Source organism: Apium graveolens, chromosome 8 (assembly GCF_009905375.1).
Source record: "Apium graveolens cultivar Ventura chromosome 8, ASM990537v1, whole genome shotgun sequence".
Taxonomy (NCBI): Eukaryota; Viridiplantae; Streptophyta; class Magnoliopsida; order Apiales; family Apiaceae; genus Apium; species Apium graveolens.
In genome coordinates, this window is record NC_133654.1 from 238,339,602 (window position 1) to 238,363,370 (window position 23,769).

The 23,769-nt window shown below is 36.0% G+C and overlaps 1 pseudogene; it reads left to right on the forward strand.

Annotated features, from left to right (window-relative positions):
- Positions 1 to 23,769, forward strand: part of LOC141680467 (uncharacterized) — a 49,179-nt pseudogene that overhangs the window by 19,616 nt on the left and 5,794 nt on the right.

Here is a 23,769-nt window from a genome sequence, read left to right on the forward strand (position 1 = left end):
ATTGATCAAGTCAATGTTATCCAGAACTGGTGGCTTAGAGAAAGTAATTGCTAGAAAAATCACTTTAATGACTTGAATATTCACATCCTTCTCCCCCTCACTACCTTGGGTAAGTGCATCTTTCTCCCCTTGCTGACTGGGACGAGTGCATATTTCTCCCCCTTTTTGTTAGCATCAAGTTGAGCGGGGTTTGAGGTTTGTACAGCCACCAATTTCTGAAGAAGGAGTGTCTGGTGAACTTTGTTGATCTGGATCTTAGTGATTGACTCTTTCAGTGCTTTTAGCCTAGTGTCCAAAGATTCAATCTTGTTACTTAAGTCAGAATCCTTCCTGAGTTGCCTGTTAATGTCTCTCATTATAGAGTCATGAATGGTAGACTCTATCTTTTCAGTGATGTCCTTCTTGACTTGTGCAATTTATGTCTTGATTTTAGTCACATCTTGAATTTGTTTTAGAGCTTGAATCTTGTGCAATTGTAGAGACTCTAGATGGGCTTAGAGTAGACTTTTGGTGCTGGCACTTATGGTTGCTTGAATTGCACTTTGGGTGTCATGAATTAACTTGAAAAGTGTGGTTTGGAGATATGGGTAAGTGCATTCCTTGTTCATCATCAATGATGGAATGTTTACATCCCCCCCATGTTCATGCCTTCTCCTTCATCATCCTCACAATCATCCCCAAAAGAGTCTTTAGAACCACCAGAGGGATACTCAAAATCATCACCAGCTGTGGAGGGCATGGCTTTGATTGCATCCTTGGCCCTTAGTATAGATGATGTTATGTGCACCAAATTCAGAATCTGCTCAGCAGCCTCATTGCCCTATCCAGCAAGAACTTGATATGCTGGATTATGGTGAGTAAATGTCTCAGCATCATAACTGATAGAGTCTAAAATAACTTGATATTCTTGCTGAATTAGCTGTCTCTTTTCAGCCTCATCGACATCCATTAAGTCACTAATGACAGGCATTTCCCATTCATCTGTACATGCTTTTCTCTCATGTTCTCTCTGTTTTTGCATCAAGGGCTCCCCTTGGCTTCCCAACCTCACACCCTCACCTTCACCATCTAAGGTGGGACTCCTCTCACTCTCTTTTGCCAAGCTGGAAGAAATACACTACTAGAAAAAGTAGAATAGACATCAGGGCTTTAATATCGTTTAAAGTTACCACTGATGTAAAAAGTATTTTTTACATCGCTTTTCACATAACCGATGTCTAACATTTATTTGGACATCAATTTCTCATTCAACTGATGTCTTAAGCTTCCCTTAAAAAATCACGCCCCTTACTTCCCCCCTCACATTGAACCAAAATTTTACCCCGCCTTAACCAAAATTCATCCCCCGCCTTGAACCAAAATGACAAAAACATAAACTTAAAACTCAAAACATAGACCCACTAAAAATAAAAAATATAAAAATATAAAACTAAACACATTCGACTCATCAAACACTTCCTCTCACTCATCGAACACATTCCCCTGAAGAACCCTAACTTTATTCAATCCCTTCAATTAGTTTTGTTTTTACTTGTCTCAATCCCTAAATTAGCTTATCATCGTGTATTGCTCCTTTGTGCTCATCGTATGTTGCTCATCTGTGTTGTTCTTGCGGTACTGTGCTTGTATCATCACCTCTATTTTATTGTGCTCTGCTCCTCTATGTTCAAGTAGTTAGATTTTTTATCTGCTTTGATTGTTACTCTCTTAGAAATTGTTGATAGGTTTATTATTTACTTAGGTTTTATTATTTTCATTGAAACCCTAATTTTCAAATTTTGGGGTTTCAATTTTGGGAATTTTATAATTATATTAATACTCTTATTTTTGCAGGTCCCTAAGAGACGATGTAACAATTATACAACTAAGGAATTATGAGTATCAAATACTACTTGGATCTCCTAGTGAACCACTTTCTTGACTAAATTTGAGCTAATTTTTTCAGGGTGTCGGAATAAATCAACTTTAGGGGCCTTTTCTGGTAAATCTTGGAAATTTGAATGACTTAAAAATACTACAAGACTTTTAATAATTATGTATTTAACCATCATTTTTCCAGTGTTTTCATTACGCGGTCTATTCTTTATTTCGAATAATTTTTAGGTTTTAATTTAATTTCTAGGTTTTAATTTAATTCAATTTATTATTTTGCTAAATTCGATTAATTTCTTATTTTATTGTTCAGTGACCAAACATTTGTAAATGTTACAAACTTGGATCACTGTACCAAGTACTTGAATCAAACACTCGTCACATTCAGCTTCTCTCGATTTTTTCGCAACTGATCCGGTGTTGTATCTCGATTTTTATCTAATTTTATCAAAAATTTTGACTTGTGACTGTGTTTGTTGACTTACATTGTGATAATTAAATTTAATTTTGTTAGTTTTATGGTTTGATCAGGTATCGATTGCACATACTTGTAATTGTATGTACTCACTGTTGCAGCAGAGACAGCGCGATATTGAGTTTAGAAAGTCTGCTAATGAGCAGTGATAACGGTATTTTAGTTTGGATTTTGTATTCACATTTTGATGGACTGTATTGTTAGCTTTTTTATTTTATTGATTAAATGTCGTATTATGAATAGATGTGTTAATTTTATGATAAAATGTTAGTTTTTTTTGTGAGAATTATTTTGGAAAGTTTGCTATCTGCGTCTTGAAACTTCTAGTTTAATTTGAATTTCAGCTGGATGATGCATGAAAAGTTTTGATATTTGGTACCTCAGACCCCGGTTGATTTTTTCTTCGTGTAATTAGTCTTAAATTGCAGGTTAAAGTTCTCAGAGTATACAAAATAAATTTGTAGCTCCATTAAATAAGAGTTAACAGTGCGGATATTTTTCAAACTTAATTCAAAGAGAACGTGGGACTTGCACATGCTACAATGTTATCAGCTTTTTTTTCCTGAATTCAATTGAAAATTTAAAATATTTGATATAGAGTATGTGACTTGTTCTTGCCATACAGAGCAGTCTAAAATCCATGTGATTTTATGTATGGAATCCTGTTAACAGTCATATAAATTTAACAGACATAAGCAAAAGTATCACCCCTTCTGTTAAAGTGATATAATAGTGTCTTGACTGTAAGGTAAATGAATTAGCTCAGTGAAATTTTGTTGCAGTGAGGAATGTTAATTTCTGCTCAGTTGGTGAAACCGACATTTAAGTGTTTTATATTTTCACCCTGTCAATTCACACGTCTTTTCTCCTCCTCTTTTTGGTAGTAGATATATTTTCAACCTATAAGGGAACTGCTCGGGGAATCCTTAATTCTATATATATGATCCATCTTATTATAGTTTATTCTTACGAGATTGCAAGTTTAACCTCCACAATTGCAGTTTTCTGCTAAGGATAGAGAGATAACAACTATTACTAGAACGGTTAGATACACTACACACTGATTGATAACTATTGTATGAGAGCCAAATTGTACTGGCTTGTGTGTGTATTTGAAAACACATTAACTACAATGGCCAGGAAGCTAAAGCTGTAGCAGATTTTAAGGCCCATATTCATAAGTTGCAACAAGAGGGAGATAAATTGCAGAGGATGGTCATCGGTAATCAGGTTAGTCAATATCTTAGTTTTTATCCATTACCAGTTAGTTATTGGTAATTGACATATACTTGTTTTAAAAGCTAGCGAGAACTCAAGAAATTAATAAAGTGAAGAAGGAGAAAGAGTACGTGAAGCTGCAGGTAGGATTCTGTTTGCTTATGTAAGTGGAGTAGGTGTTACATTACATTAATAGCTGATTGGTAAATTTTATATGATATGTAATTTGTCTCAGTACAGGAGAGGTTGAACCAAGTAGTAATGGAGAAAAAGAAGTAATCTAGATCGGGCATGGAAATAATGAATCTACTTCAGGTAATGGGTTGCTATTTAACTGTAATATCTGGGATATATCATGTAATTATTTTTGCTAATAAATAAATATTATGCATGTTCAGTATTTATTCTGTGAACTAATTGTTAAGTGGTATATGTATTTGGATGTTTAAAAATAATATCAATTGAGTATTTTAATTTTTATATGTCCAAAATAAAATATAGATAATTGTCATATCTTCCTATTTATTTTTATGTTGATTTATGATTTTATAGGAAATTTATGAATTTTATAAAATCTTTTTCCGAGTATCTATAAACTATTTCATATAATCGGGAACCAACCGACGTCACCCGTTTTTACGTTTTTATAACCCGAAACTCTTCCGAGAACTCCTTCCTAACCTAATTACAATATTCCGAGCATTTTCCATGTTTTGACTTTTTCGATCCAGCGTACGGTTTGTCCTGTGCGGGTCCCGACGCAATATTTTCGATACATTATTCGTTTCGGTAATTCAATAAAACTCGTATTTTTGATAAACAGGATCTTTTTATTAAACTATTACAATTATCACCTCGTAATACGTGTAACCAGGCGCTAAGACCAAGACCGCAGTACAAATTGTACTGATTTGGATAATTATCCCGAAAACCGGTATCGTTTGGATCTGTTTTTATAAATAAACGTACCATTTTGTATCCGGAATGATCCAACGGGATACTAATTTTCCGTAATTATAAATAGCCTTTACCGTATTTTTATTTCGTACCGAAAATCATTTGCAACAGTAATTATAGAATTTTCCAGAGAAAAACCCTAATTTCATATAAACTTTCAAGAATCAAACTACAATTTGGAGGTTTTAGTGAAATCTTCTCGAGAAGCTCTAGTAACCAAAACGGAGGTTTTGAAGTGTTCTATCAGATTATCCAAGTTTCAGAACTGCAGAATCAAAGGTTTATTTTCTATATTTTTATTTATTTTCGAATTATTTTGATTAAAAATATGAATTTTTGTACGAATGATTGTTTGAATGATTTGATGCTTGCATGTTGTAGAGCTTGTTCTCCTGATGATTTTCATATGTCATATGATTGATTTGGAGTTCAATAACATGTTCAAAATTGAGTTTAATTTTCAAATTTTAAAATTAGGGTTTATAACCCGTAAGAATGTTCTTAATTGAAAATTAGGGCTTTATTTTTCTAGGGGTTATTAGCTGTTGAAATATAGTGGGTTGTGTTCCTTATGAAATTTGCAATCGATTGGTGTATAGCTCGTGAACAGAGGATTCCTGAATCAAAGGGAGTTGTGTTTTTAAGTTTACGTCGAGCTCGCCGGAAACCGACGAACTTCCCGGCCATTTTCCGGCCAACTCAGGGGTTATCTGTGTGATTGAATGGTATGGTTAAATTCCTTGTGAATTGTAGATTAATTCTGGAGCTTTTGATGATGGGAGGATTCTAGGAACGAATTCTCCGGCGAACCCCGACTGTTTTCCGGCGAGGTGTGGTAAAATTGCAGTTAGGTCCCCGTATTTTTGAAGATGGTGAAGTTTAGTCCCTGTAGTTTGCAAAGTTTTCAAAAATAGGATTCCTGTTTATAAAATATTTAAAAATCATATTTCCTATTTATTTTAATTATAAAAAAATTCATTTTTTAATTTCTGAAAATTCCAAAAATTATTATTTTAGTTCCAAAAATTATTTTTAATTCAAAAATAAATATAAATTAATTATTTAATTAATTTTAGTTAATAATTAATTGATTAATTGGTCAATTAATTCAAAAAAATAATTGGTTAATTGATTTAATTAATTATTAATTAATTTTAATTAATTAGTAATCAGATTTATTTATTTAAAAATGATTTAAAAATTCTGAAAAATAGTTTCGAGTTTTAAAATATTATTTTAAATTGTTTTCAAGGCTCGATAATTATTAAAAAATTATTTTGAAACCAGATGTGGCCAACCGAACCCTGTTTATTGCTTTAAAATTGATCCAACGACCCGTGTTAATTCCGAAAAATGTTTTAAAAATCATATTAAATACTCGATAGCTAGCTTATGACCCAAGACTCCTTTATAAATGATATATCATTGATTGTTTGACGTGTTATGTGGTATATGTGACTTGTTGCTTGACCGGCGGTCTATATGTTCGGTGTTTACTTGTTTATAGCATAACTTTCAATCCGTTAATCGGATTGGGTAAAGGAAGGGTAGATAGAAGTGTATAACAAATAGAATCATATGACTTGAGTATTGATAAATGTTTATGAAATGTGAGCAGAAGAGGCAAGGCGTAGGAAAGGGAAATAGATAGTCGAGGAGTAGGAGATTGTGATTGAAAGTTAGAGAAGTATAGCAAGCTAATATCAGGCAAGTGTTCTAAATTTTCTCGAGATATATTGTAGTTGATTAATAGTCTTGTTTCATATTGCAAGTGCTTTGAAGCACTGAACCCTAAATCTTGATTCCAGTTATTGATCTTTGAGCCGTAAATCTTATTCTTTCTGAACCATTGATTGTTGTATACCCGAATACGAATCACAGATATACGATACTACTCCACAAATACATACAAACTAAATGCCAAACACTGACTCAAATTGCTTACATACTCAAACCATTCTACCTTATGCTTTGAAAGACCAAATCCTTACAACCTTGAAACTTTGATTCCTTTGTTATCCAATTCTTTCATTATCTAACAGCCATTTTTTGAAATTGACATATTGATCTTTTGTGAAGATTGAAACCATTTCATTGTTGAATATCCAATGTTGCTTATGATTTTGTTTATTGCTTTACATTGTTTATTCTGTTATTATGTTAGAATTGGATTGTTTTATAAAATTGTGGACCAGATTCGTGGTCAGACCAGATTGGTGGTCAAGTTAGGCCAATGTGTGCCTTGGATCCAGTAATTAGAGCAGAGTCGTGTGCCTTGCTCGGGGTTAGTGTGTGACTAATCAGCAGCCTAACCTTGGTTTTTAAAATAAAAATATAATATCCAATTCTAAATCATTAATCATTGTTCACTTGATACTTAATCATTTTCACTTAATGATCATTATTCTCAGTCTTGTCTGTTAGATATATTTGATAATGTCATGTCTAATATGATTTATGTTTAGTTTTCAAATCTTACTTAAACAGGACAAATCAGTACTTAACTGAAATCAGCACTTATACTGAAGTCAGAACTTAAGTCATCAGTACTTAAGGTTCAGGAGATATTTATCAGAAGATAATATTAGGACTTAAAGGAAATATTCAGATAAGGAAGGCAGCTGATTAAAGGAAGAGAAGATCTAGACAAACGTAAGAAGAGATATGCATGAAGAAGGAATTCCGTGAAGAATGGAATACTTGGAAGAAAAGATATTTGATTGATATATTTTAGGAAGCAGAATTATATTCCATATCAATTAGCGATTATCTTGTAACTGTGTAGTATATAAACACAGACATAGGGTTTACACTATAAGTGTTATCATTATCGAGAAGATTATTCATTGTAACCCTAGCAGCTCTCGTGATATTTGTTCATCACTGAGAGAGGACAGTTCCATACTGTAAGGAGTATGATCTTGAAGATTCAAACCTTAAATTCCTGTTGGCTCTTCCTGAAAGCTGGGATTTGAAGGCAACAACAATAAGAGACAACTATAATCTTGATGAAATAACTCTTGATGAAATTTATGGGATGCTCAAGACTCATGAACTTGAGATGCAACAAAAAAGCAAGAGAAAAGGAGGAAAGTCAAGGACTGTCGCTCTTAAGGCTGAAGAAGAATCCCCCAAGGCAGCCACCTCAAGGAAAGGCAAGGGTAAAGCGCTCTTCACAAAGTCTGATACTGAGTCATCAAGTTCTGATAGTGATGATGACTCAGAATCTGAAAGCTTGCCTGAGACGGATGCTGATGAAGAGATAATGAAGCTGTGTGCCCTTATGGTGAAAGGAATCACAAATATTGCATACAGGAAGTTCGGGAAGGGAAAGAAGTTTTCCAGGAAAGGTGCAAGTTCTGATAAGAAGAATTTTAGAAAACCTGAGGGCAAAGGAGGAAAGTCTGACAGAGGAGATTATACAAATGTCAAATGCTACAACTGTGGTGAGAAAGGCCATATATCTCCTGATTGCAAGAAAGTGAAGAGTGACAAAGGCAAGGCTCTTGTCACAAAGAACAAAAGCTGGACAGACACCTCAGATTCTGAAAGTGAGGAGAATTATGCCTTGATGACAAATGTTGATATGGCAAGTGCTGAAAGCAGTTCTGAAGCTGCTGAGTTAAAGGTACCTCAAACTACTTATGCCTTTCATACTGATGATATTAATGAGTTGAGAAGATATCGTAAAACCATGTTCATTAGCTATAGAGATCAAACTTTAACATGTGAAATATTAACTTCTGAAAATCTTGCTTGTAAAAAGAGGAATGATTATTTAGAAAAAGAGTTAGTCATGTTCCATCAAACTCAGAAAGATAGTGATGATGCTTTCTATGTTAGGGATGAATTACTTAAAATGAATGAATCTCTAAAAACTGAGTTAAAAAAGGAAAGAGAGATTATCATGACTTGGACTAACTCTGGCAGAACAACTCAGTATTTGTTATGTAGTGAAAACTGGAAAGAGGGCTTAGGTTATGGAGATGATAAGAATGATAAAGGAACTGTTAAAATTAAGCCTATAGTTGTTAATCAAAAATCTAAGTTAAAGCCTGTTAAGTTTATAGCAATAAAGTCTGATAATGAAAAATCAGAAGTTAAAGAGGAATTAACTTCTGACAAACTAAAACAGGAAAAGACAACTGAAGTAAACGTAGGCTTAATGACAAAGAAGCAGCTTAAGCATAAGCTGAAAGAAGTTAAGAATGCAAACAAGGTAAAATCACCTAGGAAAAATAGGAATGGAAAGGAAGGTGTGAATAAAAGCAATGATTATAAGCCTGTTCCTGATGCTTCTAGAAAAATATGTCATAACTTTGGAAGTTCTAACCATCTGGCTTCTTTTTGCAGGAAGAATAAGAACATAAACTCCTTACCTTCAAAGTCAGGAGTTAAGAGTCAGTCTGTTAGATATAAGCCACAAAATCCTTGTTTTCATTGTGGTAGTTTATGGCATTCCATTTATACTTGTAAGGAATATCATAGTTTGTACTATGATTATTATCAAATAAAACCTTCTTTAAAGAAAGTTACCATTGTTCCTTCTAGTGTAAGTTCTGATTCAAAGTCTGATAGTGTAAATCCTGATAAGAAAAATGTTAACATCAACTCTGATGCTAAATCCGCTGCAAATGTTAACAAACTTAATAAGGCCAAAGGATCCAAGCAAGTCTGGGTCCTTAAAACTAATCATTAGTGGTCTTTGTGATTGCAGGGCAACAGGAAAAACATCCTAGTTCTGGACAGTGCATGTTCAGGACATATGACTGGAAATAAAGCCCGGCTATCAGACTTTGTGGAGAAGGCTGGCCCAAGTGTTTCTTATGGAGATGGCAACATTGGAAAAACATTGGGATATGGCAATATCAATCTTGGGAATGTCATCATTAAAGAAGTAGTTCTGGTCTCAGGACTTAAACACAATCTGCTGAGTGTTAGTCAAATCTGTGACAGAGGTTATCATGTGGATTTCTTTGAAGAACACTGTGAAGTTATTAGTAAATCTATAGGCAAAGCTGTTTTGAAAGGATACAGGCATGGTAACATCTATGAAGCCAAGCTTTCAACAAGTACTGATGGTTCTGCAGTCTATCTGATTAGTAGAGCATCAATTGAAGAAAGCTGGAACTAGCACAAGAAACTCTCTCATTTAAATTTCAACAATATAAATGAATTAGTCAAGAAAGATCTTGTGAGAGGACTGCCAAAGTTAGTATTTGCTCCTGATGGCCTTTGTGATTCTTGTCAGAAGGCTAAAAAAAGGAAATCCTCATTCAAGAGCAAGACTGAATCATCAATTCTTGAGCCTTATCACCTACTACATGTTGATCTATTTGGTCCAGTAAATGTCATGTCTATTGCAAAGAAGAAATATGCTATGGTCATAGAGGATGAGTTCACCAGATACATATGGGTGTATTTCTTGCACACAAAAAGTGAAACTGCATCTCTCTTGATTGATCATGTCAAGCAACTGGATAAATTGGTCAAAGATTCAGTGAAGATAATAAGAAGTGATAATGGTACTGAGTTCAAGAATTTGATAATGGAAGAGTTCTGCAAAGACCATGGAATCAAGCAGGAATTCTATGCTCCTGGAACTCCACAGCAAAATGGAGTTGTTGAAAGAAAGAATAGAACTCTCATTGAAGCTGCACATATAATGCTTGATGAAGCAAAGCTTCCAACCTATTTCTGGGCTGAAGCTGTGCAGACTACTTGTTTTACTCAGAATGCAACACTCACTAACAAGCAAGGAAAGACACCATATGAGATGGTGAAGAAAAAGAAGCCAAATCTGAAGTATTTTCATGTGTTTGGATGCAAATGTTTTGTTCTTAAGACTCACCCTGAACAGCTATCCAAATTTGATCTAAAAGCTGATGAAGGAATCTTTGTTGGATATCCACTTTCCACAAAAGCCTTCAGAGTCTATAACTTGAGAATAAGAGTGGTCATGGAATCTATCAATGTCTCTTTTGATGATAAGAAGATTATTCGACTTGAAGATTTCAATGATCATGATCATCTGAGATTTGAAAATGAAGACTTAAATTCTGATACTGAAAAACCTAACAGTATAAATCCTGATACTGTAAACTCTGATGTTATTGAAACTGTGGTGACTATGCCAAAGGAAGATGCACCTATGCAGGGGGAGCATACTCAAGATATAAGCACATCTCAAGAAGCATCAGAACATACATCTGGATCTTCAAGTTCTGATTCGTCAAATTCTAATAAGACAAGTTCTGATAATTCTGAAAACTTAAATTCTGAAGAATCCAACTCAGAGAGCATAGTTTCAGGGGGAGCATCAGAAAATGTTGATGAAGATAGCATGGATCATGGGGGAGCATCCAGTTCTAGAGAAAACCTTCCATCTGCAAGGAAGTGGACTAAATCACATACACCTGACTTAATAATTGGAAATCCTGATGCAGGTGTCAGAACTAGAACAGCTACTTCAAGTGAATGTCTTTACAATTCTTTTCTTTCTCAGACTGAACCAAAGAAAGTGGAAGAAGCTCTTCAAGATGCTGATTGGGTACAAGCAATGCAGGAAGAGTTAAATGAATTTGAAAGAAACAAAGTCTGGACCCTAGTGCCAAGACCAAAGAACAGATCTGTTGTTGGTACAAAGTGGGTATTCAGAAATAAAACTGATAGTGATGGCATAATTACAAGGAATAAGGCAAGGTTAGTTGCAAAAGGATATTCTCAACATGAGGGAATTGATTATGGTGAAACATTTGCACCAGTTTTTAGATTGGAAGCCATAAGGATATTTTTGGCTTATGTTGCTCACAAAAAGTTTACAGTCTTTCAAATGGATGTTAAAAGTGCTTTTCTCAATGGAGAATTGGAGGAGGAAGTATATGTTGAAAAACCTCCAGGCTTTGTAGATCCCAAATATCCTAATCATGTCTACAGGCTTGATAAAGCACTTTATGGCCTTAAGCAAGCTCCAAGAGCATGGTATGAGACTTTAGCTCAGTTTCTTCTAGAAAGTGGATTTAACAGAAGAACTATAGACAAAACACTGTTCTACCTCAACCATGAAAATGACTTACTTCTGGTTCAGATGTATGTTGATGATATCATCTTTGGTTCTACAAATGACAGACTTTGTAAAAAGTTTGCCAAACTGATGCAGTCAAGATATCAAATGAGTATGATGGGGGAACTTAGCTATTTTCTGGGCCTTCAAGTCAAGCAGAATGAAGAAGGCACTTTTATTTGTCAAACCAAGTATACCAGAAATTTGCTTAAGAAATTTGGAATGCAAGATTGTTCAAGTGCATCCACTCCCATGGCCACTGCAATAAAACTGGATAAGGATACTGGTAAATCAGTAGATATTACTGATTATAGAGGTATGATTGGCTCGTTACTCTATCTAACTGCTAGTAGACCTGATATCATGTATGCTACCTGTCTTTATGCAAGATTTCAAGCAGATCCAAAAGAACCTCACTTAACAGTTGTGAAAAGAATTTTCAAGTATCTTAAAGGAATAGCTGATATGGGATTGTGGTATCCCAGAGAATCAGATTTTAAACTAATAGGTTACTCAGATGCAGATTTTGCAGGTTGCAAAATTGACAGGAAAAGCACAAGTGGAAGCTGCCAATTTCTTGGAGGCAGATTGGTTTCTTGGTTTAGCAAGAAACAAAAGTCAATGTCCACATCAACTGCAGAAGCAAAGTACATTGCTGCAGGAAGCTGTTGTGCACAGATTCTTTGGATGAAGAATCAGTTACTGGATTATGGGTTAACATATTTTAAAATCCCTATTTACTGTGATAATCAAAGTGCTATTGCTATGACAGGTAATCCAGTTCAACACTCAATGACAAAGCACATCAGCATTATGTACCACTTCATAAGGGAACATGTGGATGAAGGTACAGTGGAATTGCATTTTGTTCCAACAGATCAACAACTAACAGATATCTTCACAAAACCACTGTGTGAAGCTACTTTTACAAGATTGGTAAATGAACTTGGAATGGTTTCAGGTTCTTTCTCTAAATCTGCTTAGCTTTTGTTCTGATGCATCAGACTTTATGATCAGTATTTACCGAAATTACTCTCCTTGTGTATTCTGTGCTTAATTGAAAATTGCTTAAGTACTGATTGTTGTCTGATGTGAATTTCTAAACTCTGATAGTGATATGACTGTTTATGTGACTATTCAATCCTATGAGGATAACTGTGCTAGATGTTGACCTAGTAGTCTTTAATATACTAGAGATCCCATGTTAGAAGTAATTATTTATGTGGAAATCTATTGACACAAGCAAATTCTGATATTGAGCTTAGTTAAGTTTACTTTGTCTATCTTATTACTAAGTCAAAAACTAGAATAATGCTTCTCATCTGTTAAGTTCTGATGTTAGTAAATCTGTTGAATGTACTAAGTGCTGATAAACCTCACTTATCAAAAGAAAAAGGAAAAGAAACAAGGAATAAAAATCAGGTACTCCTTTGAGATCTAGAGTAAAAATGTGGAAGGGATGACCCAAGTGCATTGCTGGTATTAAGTAATATGCATCGGAAAAGCAAATAATTATTTTTCTTGGTGACTTTTCACACTCTATAATTACTGGAGAAATACTCTGATAAAAGCATAAATTCTGATAAGCAGTCATGACTCACTTACACTGAGAAGCCACTGTAAAATGGAATTTCAAAAGATGCATAAAATAAGCATAAAACAGTTGAGGTGGACTCGTGCATGAACTCATTCAAAAGTAAACTTCAGAATAATGATAGATTTTTAGTAAAGTTCTTAGTTATGCCTTATTTCTAAGATGTACTGAAGTGAATCAGACTTTACTCTTTGTCTAATATTTTGCTTAATGCACACACTTACACTCCATATGAATGATGAAAATTACTGTAGCGTTCAATGTTGTTTTAGATGAACAGTTTATGTGTCAGATTGCATAAATTCTAAGGACAAGTTCTGCTGGAAGTTCTGATAAATAAGTTCTGAAGAACCGAAATCAGAATTTGTGTGAAGAATCACAGAGATAGGCATTCATTTTTCGAGTTAAGAAATCATGTTCTGATGACTGTTAAGTTCTGATATAAGTCTAAGTGCTGATATTAAATTCTGCTCCTCTACTTGACTTATTTGTGGTTAAAATCTGAAACAGTCTTGTTTTAAATCAGAATATGTACGGGTGAGATATTAACAGTCAATACAATTAGGGTTAGTGGAACACGTACATGCACAGTAATATTTACTTGTTTCTTGTGTGCATTAAACCCTGTTTTATTCTTCCAATGATTGTTTTTTCTTCTTCCCAGTCTAGGGAGACGAGGTAGAATTGTTTCTACCTGTCAGCATTAAATTTCCTTGCGTCTCCTGGCATTCTATTGCCTATATAAACCAACACCTCAAATCAGTCTATACATCATTTCTTTTCTTAAACACTCACTCTCTTTTCCTTCATATCAACAAAATCATGGTTAACTATAACATGTTCTTGAACTATGAGACCTTCAACATGGAGTTGAGCTGTGCAGACTGGCAGCAGGAATGGCATATTACTGCCATTCCTGATGAGATTTGGGACTCGGTTCCCCGGGAGGTTCTCACACACCTCCTGTTCTTTTACATGGACTACCATCGCCATCTTGAGCGATTGGAAGAAGAAAGACTGGAAGCTCTCCGCCAACAAGAGCGAATCATTCGACTCGCTATTCTTTTTGTAGAGAGTCGGAAGAAGAAATAATTTGTTTTCTTCTTCCTGTTTTTCTTCATCGTCAGCTTTGTCTAGCTTCTTAGCAAAGGACAAAAGCTGTTGATGTTGGAGTTTGTAGCTTAGGACAGTCTTGTAATGTTCTGATGTAAATTTCAATTTCATGAATGTATTATCTTAATATATTAATGGAATTTTATATTTTTGCAAGATTTTGTCTCTGAGATGTTTGCAATTCTACTGCATTTTTAAATCCTGATATATCCATATTCTGATGACCATTTTAATTGCTGATATAAATTAAGTTCTGATTCTGAAATGTCAGTACTTGTTTACTTGATTTATTTTTTGGTCATTCTCACACTTTATATTTTTTTTCCAGAAAATGGGTTTTGCAGTAAAAATGATTAAAAAAGTGGGAACAGTTTAAATTTTGAATTAAAACTGACTTACCTCAATTAACGGGATTACTTGGTAAGTGGAACGGTTTTTCCTTGAAAAACTGCATATGATAAGTAATGGTTACTGTTTTCCCGTGCCCATTAACTATTCATTATTACTGCATGTATGACAGGTGTCCAACAGTTATTTTTTTAACCATGTATAAGTAAGAGAGAGAGAAGATTATACAATCTTTTATTTACTTTTACACTTTATCTCTCTTTCTTTACTTTTACTCTCTCTCATCTCCTGACGCTGTTTTTCATACATAAATTTTGTCAAACACCTTACAGGCAAACTTATTTCACAATTTTTCTCATGGCACCTAAGGATTTGATTATAGATGGAGCCAAGTTCGTTCCCAACAACTATGCTGCCATCTTAAATCATGATGAAGCTCCATCTGAGTTGCACTTTGTGCAAGATCTTCATGCATACAGTGAAATTGGGTATGCATTGACCCAGCCACCAGTCTTTTCAAGCCAACAAGTTCTGACATTTTGGCGGACTGGGTATTTTGATAATGGTGGTGCTACTGGTACTCCCAGCATTGTTTTTGAAGTGGATGATTTTGAACATGTGGTAACTCCTGGAACAGTTCGCAAGGCTCTACGTTTACCAGAAGGCTGCATTTTCTCAACACTGGAGGAACCAGTTCTACATCAGCTCATGGCCAAGTTGGGGTATGAGAAGAGTTTGGCTAAGCTTGGACAGTTGAAACGAGCACATATCAGAAAGGAATGGAGCTTTTTCTTCGACTGCATCACTAAAGCCTTCGGGAATAAGTGTTCCAACTTTGATGCCATTCCAATAATGAGTCAGCACATCGGGTATGTTATTATTAACCAAACTCATTTTGATTTTGCAAGTGTTGTGCTAGGTTTTATAGGGGATAGGATGACAGAGGATAGGAATGTTGTCTACTTTGCTAGATTCTGTCAGCTTATATATAATTTATGTTGTGCTGATGAACCCTAACCTACCACTGACTTATTTCCACCCTTTAAACTTGAAAAACGGGCTTTTAATGACTTGGTAAATGCTAATCTTAAGAAAACGGTAGTTAGACCTTTACAGATTCCTTAGTCTGTAAAACAGATCCTGGTAAATGCTGATCCTCAAACCTATAGATCTGTTTATCCTGATGTTCAACCTACCACCACATCCCAAACACCACAACAACCATCAGAAAATACAACTCATACATCTATACCTCAATCCTCTATCAGAACACATCTCAAACCTTCACAGATAGCTCAACCTTCATCCTCAGCACCTACTGTGAAGCCTTCATCTTCCAAGCCCAAGAGGACAAGGACTGTCCCTCAGACACCACAGAAGAGAAGGAGGATTGTTCTGAGAGATGAGTCTGATAGTGAGGAACAGGTTTCTGCATCAGAACCTGTTGTTAAAGAAGCTGAGAAGGTCCCTTCTCAGAAGAATTCTGGAATTGGGGGATCTAAGCTTCTCAAAAGGCTTAGAAGAATGACTTATGCTGAACCTCTCAAGGAATCCCCACCTTCAAAGAGATACAAGAAACAGAGAGCTAAAAGGCCAGCTTCAGATGATGAGGAAGCAACAGCTAAGAAAGGAGATCAGGAATCTCTGATATCAAAAGAACCAGAATTTGTTGAAGCTACTGCATCTCCCTCTACATTGTCCCCAACTCAGGAAGCTGCTACCGATAAGGCAAATACACCATCTATGTCTCCTGTACATGAAACTGTATCTCTTGTAGACCCAGGCATAAGTGCTGAAATTGATATTCACAACCTGGTTGTGCCTGAGGTTCTCTACTTAGAAGCTCCAACAAAAATTAATCCATCAACAACACCTTTTACTGATGCTACTCAAACTCCAGAATTGTCTACAACACCTTCTCTACATCTAGATGTTGATGATCAGAATATAGGTGAGCATCAGGATATGGCTGTTGATCAGAACTTGGAAACAGATCAGCACTTAGAGGATGATGCTGAAGCCTCAATTGCTTCTCATACTGTTGTTTTATCAGAAGATGTTGATTATGTCAGTTCTGATGCTTCAAATGCTGATACTACTGGTTATACTGCTATAAATGAAGATGTTACTGCAGCTGGTCCTTCAGGACATGCACCTCAACAGACTGTTTCTAAATCTGAACTAGTCAAGAAGTTTGCTCGAGGAGAAGCACCAGTAACTTGGAGTGAAACTCCTAGAGGACAGGAGTGGACTAAGGGATGGAACTCCGTTACCTTTGTTCCATCCGAAAAGATTCTTGCTGAGCATTTGGAAAAAGCTGATGAGATGTTAATTAATGATGATTTCAAGACAGCTTCGAGTCACTGCATTGAGTACTAGACATCTGCAAAGTCTCCATTCAACAACTCATGCAGAGTTACATAAAATTCAGGAAGAATTGCTCAAGCAAGAAACGGTTAAGAAAATTGACAAGAAAACTTGCTTCCAACCTACCTTTGATAGAGTTGCTTACATTGAGAAGACCCAAGAAAAGCAACAGTCTCGGATTGATGATATTTTGAAAAATCAAGCTTCTCAGCAATCTCAACTCGATGAAATCTAAGCCTCAGTGGAATTGCTTGTCTCTCTTCTCTTACCTGCCGATGCCAAAAAGGGGGAGAAATTAATTAAGTCCAAATGCAAAACTGATCAGACACTGAAGGGGAAGGTTGATGAAAAAGATGACCAAGGAAACTCTGGAATGGGTGGAGGTCATGGTCAAGGTAGAAGCTTCTCATCAAGAAGAGCTGAAATTACAAGTCACAGGACAAGTTCTAATGCTGGAAAAAGAATTACTTCTGCTACTGGTGAAAGGATAAGTTCTGATGAACTTTTGGATCTTGATGAAGAAATATCAAGACAACTATTTCTGAAAGAAAATCCAGGAATTGGACTTTGAGAGTCTGATGGAAGAAGAAGCTAGACTTAAGTCAGAAAAAGTCAAATCTAAATCTGAAGCTTCTGTTGGTAAAAAGAAACTTCCAAAGGCCAAAGCATTGTGATAAAAGAAAGAACAAATCATGAAGCAACCAAGGCTAAATCACAATTGCAGATTGATCCAAGGTCCAAGGGCAAAGAGAAAGTTGGTGAACCTATCAAGGTTTATGTGCCTCCTGTGGATGAAGAAATTATTGTTGAAGATGTTGATCTTGCTCTGACTTCAAGAAAAATTTCTAAGACAACCTCTGACATGGCTCAAGTTGTTCAGAGTAAAGATATAGTTAGTTCTGATATCTCAAAGAAGCAAGTAACCTCTGACATAGCTCAAGTTGACTTGATATCATAAGATAAATCAAAGGAAACCTCTGACATTGTTCATGTTAAACCTTTAAAGATACTCCTACCAGGATTCACCAAAGCCAAACAGACTCAACCTTTGAAGACTACTGTAAGTGGTTTTGAAGCAAGAGTGGTTACTGGAAAGAAAGCAAGAGATAAATCTGGATTGGGTAGTGCTGATAAAAGAAGAATACAGAACACAACCAATGATCCAACTTCCTTAAGTGAACCAAGTATTGGAGCAACTCCTGAAAGATTAAATCAACTAGAATCTGTATAGATGGTTTACCATACCTACTTGAGAGAACACATCTTGTTGTACTTCATGACAGATGGTAGGGTTTATCATATAAGGGAAAATGTCATTCCACTGAAGTATTTTGAAGAATTGGAACATGTATTATTCTTACTTCAAGTGAATGACAAAATAACAGAAAGTGCTGCAAACTATTTGAAGAGTCAAATTCAGAAACAGAAAAGACTTTATTCTGTTAAGTCTGACAACATATATCTTCCAAAGTACAGAGATCAAGGGTGATATTGTTGAGATGAAGCCTAACTCTGCTAAGATTATAACTACCTTTCTGAGTTACAAGGTTGTGGAATTCAATCTTGAGTCTGACAAGGGATATTTGATCAGACTGGATCAGGACATAAGGAAAGCTAAAATTAATGATCTCGGGGCTGCAATCTTTCAAACTGGTGAAGATTCTGCAGAACTTAAAGATGTTAAAAGGAGGATGATTGATGAACTCAGATATGCTGAGAGATATTTGTTAAAGAATTATCTCAGAACAACTCCTGACATCAGAGAGATCAGAAAGTGAAGCCAAGTCAAGATCTACAACTACTCAAATTCTGATATTTATACAGACTGAAGTTGTTATCAGAAGTTAAAGTTGGTAAAGCTTTAAGGACTATAAGTTGTAGTTATCTAGTCAAATTCGCATGCGTTTGTACTTAATGTTTTTGACATCATCAAATATCTCTTAAACTTGTATATTATGCTAATTTACAAGTTGGGGGAGATTGTTAGATATATTTGATAATGTCATGTCTAATATGATTTATGTTTAGTTTTCAGATCTTACTTAAACAAGACAAATCAGTACTTAACTGAAATCAGCACTTATACTGAAGTCAGAACTTAAGTCATCAGTACTTAAGGTTTAGGAGATATTTATCAGAAGATAATATCAGGACTTAAAGGAAATATTCAGATAAGGAAGGCAGCTGATTAAAGGAAGAGAAGATCTAGACAAACGTAAGAAGAGATATGCATGAAGAAGGAATTCCGTGAAGAATGGAATACTTGGAAGAAAAGATATCTGATTGATATATTTTAGGAAGCAGAATTATATTCCATATCATTTAGTGATTATCTTGTAACTGTGTAGTATATAAACACAGACATAGGGTTTACACTATAAGTGTTATCATTATCGAGAAGATTATTCATTGTAACCCTAGCAGCTCTCATGATATTTGTTCATCACTGAGAGAGGACAGTTCCATACTGTAACAGAGTTTATTGTTTTGAATAAAGTTTGTTTTCTGTTACTTGAGTTATTAGAGTTCGATTTGATTGTGCTATACACTGTATTCACCCCCCTCTACAGTGTGTGTAACCTAACATTGTCATTGTGACTTGCTGAGCTAGTTAGCTCATTTGTGCGATGTTGTTTATGTTCTTTTCCAGTTAAGAAGGAACCAGTTGGTAACGAGGATCCCTAATCCAGTGCGAGAGCTAAGGGTCCAGGTTGATCGAGTTAAGCTAGCTGGCAGCTTTTAAGATAGTTTAAGTTTGTAAAAGTTTATAATAATGTTTAATGTTCAGTTCTAAGTTTGAATAGTTGGGATTTGGACGTTTGTAATATAAGTGTGTGTGTGTGGCTTGTGGACATACTTTAACCTGTTGTGGTCCGTGGTAGTTGGTAAGTAGGGTCACTGCATATTACTATTATCTTTATTATTGTTATAAGAAGGTTATGAATAAGGTATGTGTGTGTGTGTGGACCCTAAACTTCTGACCCGGTTTTGGAGAGCCCCACAGGTTTGGTATCAGAGCTACAGGTTACAAGTCACTAACACAAGCCTAGGTTGACGGGAATGGGTAGAGGGTTAGGATTAGAAGTAAGGAAATAGAAAAATAGAATGTCGAGAGGATGAGTGCAACGGTATAACAGGTATTAGTATAATCCGCATTGTGGTTCGAGATTCTTATATTGCGATATGATTTCAGATAGCAGCGATGGACAACTTTTTTATCTCTGTACCAGCTGATCACTCAGAGCCCTTAGTTGGAGGACCATCTTCGGATCCACGTCCTGTTGTTCCACCAGTGTTGGCTATTTTACCTCCACCTGTGTTGCAGCCCGTACCATTGCAGGCTATTCTACCCCTAGGCATGAGGCCACCTATTAGAGGACCTCCATCAGCTGATTCAGATTCCACTAGGCATTCAGTTGCGGGTGCCCCATTCCGGTCTATGTTACATCCTGCTCCTTATTACTGGTATGAGGCTCTTTTATTGGAGCGTGATTCCTTGTTGGCACAGATCCGAGAGCTGCAGCATATCATCAAGACTACAGATGTTGATCGTGGTGTGAGGGAGCTTTGAGAGGAGATCCATGTGACACGCGGGATTCTTGAGGCTAGGCTACATAGAGCTACATTACATGGTCGAGGCCATGATGCACTTATGGGATGGCCTAGTGAGGTGATGGAAGACTTTGAGAGGCTGGGAGGATCAGAGTTTCCTTGGAGTTAGATCCAGAGATGGAGATGTTGATCAGTGATGTTGTGGTTTTTTAGTATATACATTAGTGTGTAGTATGTATCAGTAGACTTTTGGGTTGTATTTAAAGACTAGATCTGCTGACTAGTGAGTAGGTTTGTTGTACCCTTTTGCTTTTTCTTCCGAAGCGTCTTTATGCTTGTACTACCTAAAACTTTTGATCTATATATATCAGTACCTTTTCCTTTCCAGCATTGTCATCTACATTACTGCACCTGTTTTACTTTACTTTATTTATTGTACCAGTTATACCCTTGTGATACCATGTACCCTATTCCCTTAACTGTTTATATTCTGTAAAGAAGCATGCAATTTACTTAGTTCAACTGTTACAACTGTTTTCAAAATGAGATATTTCTATTTTACAAAACTTTTCTTTTATGTAAAGGATTTGATTTAAAAGCTAAATAAGTTGTTTGATTCTTTACTGAAAATGCCTCCCAGAAGAAATACCCGCACCAAAACCCAGAATGAAGAAACCAACAATAACAACCAAGATGATACTAACCAGAATGCAAACCCAGGACCCATAGACCCAGCAATAGCCCAGATTCTTCAAATCTTGGCCCAACAAACAGTTCACCTGACATAACAACAACAAAGACAAACCAATCCCCAGGTAACTTTCAAAACTTTTCAGGCAGTAAACCCACCAGAATTCAAGGGTTCCCTAGATCCGATTGAAGCAAATGTTTGGTTAAAGGAAATAGAGAAGTCGTATGCTTTAGTTAAAGTGAAGGAAGAACAGAAGGTGGAGTTTGCAAGTTATTATTTGAAGAATGAGGCCACCTATTGGTGGGAGACTGTGAAGACATTGGAAGGTACATATGTTATTACTTGGGAAAGGTTTAAGGAATTGCTTTTAGAAAAATATTTACCCCAGTTTGTTCAGGATCAGATGGAGCTGAAGTGTTTAGAGTTAAAGCAAGGAAATATGTCGGTAGCTGATTATGAAAGTAAGTTTGAAGAGTTGTCAAGGTATGTGCCGTCATATCTAGATACTGACAGAAAGAAGGCTAAGAGATTCCAGCAAGGTCTGAAGCCATGGATCAGAGGGAAGGTAGCCATCTTTGAAATATACCTATGCAGGAGTTGTACAAAAGGCCATGATTGCAGAGACAGAGAGCGAGATGTCACAGAAGGAAAAGGAAAGTAAGAAGAGGAAGTTTGAAGGGAATGAAGGTTAGTCACAACAAGGAAAGTTTCCAAATTTTAAGAAGGGCAGATTTCAGCCGGGGAGAAATTTTAATGTCAACAAACAGAATGTAGGCGATAGAGGTCAAGGCAACCGTCTAGTCAACTTGAATCAGCCGAATCAGTTGAGGCTAACTTTTCCAGATTGTCAGGTATGTAGGAAGAAGCATGTAGGAGTTTGTAATAAGTTGAACGTGGTTTGTTTTAAGTGTAATCAGAAAGGGCACTATTCAAGGGAGTGCCGCAATCAGCCAGCGAGAGAGCCAGCAAACAAGGATCAGCCTACCCGGAATCCAGCGGTTAAGGTTCCAACTATTGGATTTACATGCTTTAAATGTGGGAAGCCAGGACATATAGCTAGGGATTGCAAGACACCAGCCCCAGTCAGTAATGCATTGAGAATTATGGTATCTACCCCAACAGTGAATGAGACTCCAAGGGCTAGAGTTTTTGATATGTCTGTAAAGGACGCTATCCAGGATACTGATGTCGTGGCGGGTACGCTTAATGTGAATTCTTTATGTTCCAAAGTGTTAATAGATTCGGGTGCAACTCGATCGTTTATTTCTCAAGATTTTGTTAGGAAGTTAAATTGATCGGTTGAGTATATAAATGAAATAATGACTATGGAATTAGCAAATCAAGAACGTATATCTGTTAATCAAGTTTATGGGAATTGTGAGATTGAGATTTCTGGCAATAAGTTTTGTGTAGATTTGATACCATTTAAGCTAGGAGAGTTTGACGTTATGTTAGGGATGGATTGGTTATCTAAGCACGATGCCCAGATAGATTGTCGAAATAAGAAGGTAATGGTAAAGACGCCAGACGAGAGGATAGTAACGTTTAAGGGTCAAAAGTAAGCAAAAAAGTTCTTAACAATGATTCAAGCTAAAAAGTTACTACGGCAAGGATGCGAGCATTTCGTTGCTTATGTGATTGATAGAAGTCAGGAGCCAGCAAAACTTGAAGATATTCCAGTAGTCAATGAATTTCCAGACGTGTTTCTCGATGAGTTGCCAGGACTTCCTCCAGACAGAGAAATTGAGTTTGCAATCGACTTAGCACCTGGAACAGAACCAGTATCCAAGGCTTCGTACAGAATGGCGCCCGTTGAGATGAAGGAACTAGCAAAGTAATTGCAACAATTGTTAGAGAAAGGAGTAATCAGACCCAGTGTATCCCCGTGGGGTGCACCAGTACTATTTGTCAAGAAGAAGGATGGAAGCATGAGACTGTGCATCAACTATCGGGAGCTCAACAAGCTTACAATCAAGAACAAGTATCTGTTACCCAAAATTGATGATTTTTTTTACCAATTGAAAGGAGACAAGTACTTCTCCAAGATCGATTTGAGATCGGGATATCATCAACTAAAGATTAAGCCAGAGGATATACCAAAGACAGCTTTTAGGACAATGTATGGATATTATGAATTCTTAGTGATGTCATTTGGATTGACCAATGCCCCGGCAGCATTCATGGACCTGATGAACAAAATTTTCAAGGAATACTTGGACAAGTTTGTTATTGTGTTTATAGATGATATTTTGATTTATTCAAAGACAGAAGAGGATCATGCCGAACATTTGAGGAAAGCTTTGGAGATTTTGAGAAAGAAAAAGTTATACGCTAAATTTTTAAAGTGTGAGTTTTGGTTACAAGAAGTTCAGTTCTTAGGACATATAGTCAGTGATGAAGGGATCAAAGTGGACCCAGCGAAGATTGAAGCAATTACAAATTGGGAAAGACCGAGAACACCAACAGAGGTAAGAAGTTTCTTGGGATTAGCGGGATATTATAGCCGATTTGTTCAACAT